This window comes from Metopolophium dirhodum, chromosome 1 (genome assembly GCF_019925205.1).
Source record: "Metopolophium dirhodum isolate CAU chromosome 1, ASM1992520v1, whole genome shotgun sequence".
NCBI lineage: Eukaryota > Metazoa > Arthropoda > Insecta > Hemiptera > Aphididae > Metopolophium > Metopolophium dirhodum.
In genome coordinates, this window is record NC_083560.1 from 80,321,037 (window position 1) to 80,323,304 (window position 2,268).

At 39.8% G+C, this 2,268-nt stretch overlaps 1 pseudogene; it reads left to right on the forward strand.

Moving 5' to 3' along the window:
* Window positions 1-945: 945 nt before the first annotated feature.
* Window positions 946-1,913, forward strand: LOC132934452 (uncharacterized; annotated as a pseudogene).
* Window positions 1,914-2,268: the final 355 nt, after the last annotated feature.

Here is a 2,268-nt window from a genome sequence, read left to right on the forward strand (position 1 = left end):
TAAAAGACAGATAGATATAATAAAGTAGATAGATCATGTGCGAGTAAAATGATATACTTTGTTGGCATTGAGTTCGATTCAATCATAAATACAATTTAATCCTATCCCAAATACCTGTCCTATATGTATAATAATATAATAATATGTTAGTGTTAAAAACTTTACGTTAAAGTATGAAATGGTATCATGTTTCATGTAATGTGCTAACCAAATTCAGGTGTTTAACATATAATTTATAATTTATTTAAGTAGAATATATTTTATCAATTCCCCGTAATTGGTTGGATAATTTGTGTACAATATCAACTACCTATTGTCTAATACTTTATTATGACTCCGCTGTTACAAGTATTACGTGTCACGAGTTATTCACATATTATAATAACAATAATATACCTACGTATAACGTATTCCACATTTCAAATGTAGGCAGTTGATAAATAAACTTAAATTTAAAAATATTGTTGACCCATTATATAGACATTCTGTATATATTTTGAATTCGGAGCGATGAATGCCACTCCGGGCCTCAAAATCGTGCGGCAATGAGGGGCCTCCAAAAGTGCCGAGATTTTTTTTTTTTGGTCTGGAGGCCACAATAAATGTTTTAAAAATATAAAAATAATGCTGGTATTCCATACAAAATAGTAAAATAGAATTATATACAATATTTAGACATGGCCACGGTCGTAATAAGAAATATAGCCTGTTGAATGGTGTACCTATATTGAACGCATTAGTGCCTAGACAGTTATTGATGATAAAGATAAAACAATAAAAATTACACAAATAAAACATAAAACCCATATTGGTTAATAGTTGTTCGACGATGTCAGCACGTGGGAATTCCGAATTGTTGGTATTTATAAATTTAGCTCAAACGTCATAACTTCTCCAGGCAATAGTTCACGGACACAGTGTTTTATTATTTATTGTTGTTTGGGGGGGGGGGGGGGGGAGGGCTCTCAAATTATGTTCACCCTTAGGTATACCACTCCCACGTTATCCATTTTCCATTTGGCCTAAATCAAAATAAAAAAACCGACTGCTGTAATCGCCTTGGTGACCTGGCCAGGTATGATATTATGATACTACTATTGAAACAAACAAACTTTAAAACTATACTCGTTGCATGCGTATCGACGATTTTTTTTTATAACAATTATCGTTTCTACCGTTTTTTTTCTCGACATGGATGGTGAAAGCTGCACCAATGATATTATCGTGGAAGGGGAAGATGCGACAAGTGAATTTTCGACCATCCCATTAATGATGGAGTTCGAACAACCTGAAACTGTGAATCCTGTAACCGTGAACCACGAACCGGTCGAAATAGAACCAGAACCGCAGCAGGAGCCGATCCCGGGGTTGGCAGTGCCACCAGTGGTGAGTACGGCTGCCAATACAGTTACCGCCATTCGGCTGGGTTCGGGAGCGGATGATAATCTGACCACGACGGCTAGTAGTGACGTCGAAGAAGAGAACATGGATAGGCGGGCCCGTCGCACTCGAAGCCGGGGCCGACGCAGCCGACGTAACCGTGGCCGACATGGCCGGAGCCGAAGCCGAAGCCGAAGCCGAAGCCGTCGTAGCCGTCGTAGCCGGAGCAGAAACGACGACGGCGACTTCTATGTGCAAATTGCCGACGATGAGATCTCCGCCGAGCAGGCGGCTGGTAGCAGTCGTGGTGGACGCCAGAAGACGGCCCGTGGCGGTCGAAGGGCTAAGAAGCTATCAATCACCAGTCACCGTGGTGGAAATGCTACCCATGAGAGTCGCGTCAGTGGGAAAGCTATCCGTGGCACTCGAGGTGGCCGGAAGTCAGCCAGGGGCAGTCGTAGAGGCCGGAATACTACCGAATGTGTGACTGCGCGGCCGATGTGGAGCTAACACTTGCGTCTCCTCAGCCTTAATCGGAACAAGAAATAGAATGCAAAGTAAAAGGCTTTATTATATTATTGTGTCATACAATAAATTACAATTGATCAAACATAATATTCGTAATATTTTGTACAAAATAAAGAAGTGGGTTGAAAAATAGTTTTCCCCGAATATTCCTTCTTAGATCTGGTGTTGAGTACGAACAATATTATTTAAGTGAGTAAGTTATATAAGTAAGTCCATACAGATAATAGACCCTGATTTTTGAAGTCGAATTAAAATATAAATTACACAAATAAAACATAAAACCAATATTGATTGATAGTTGTTCGACGATGTCGGCACGTGGGAATTCCGAATTATTGGCATTTGTAAATTTAGCTCGAA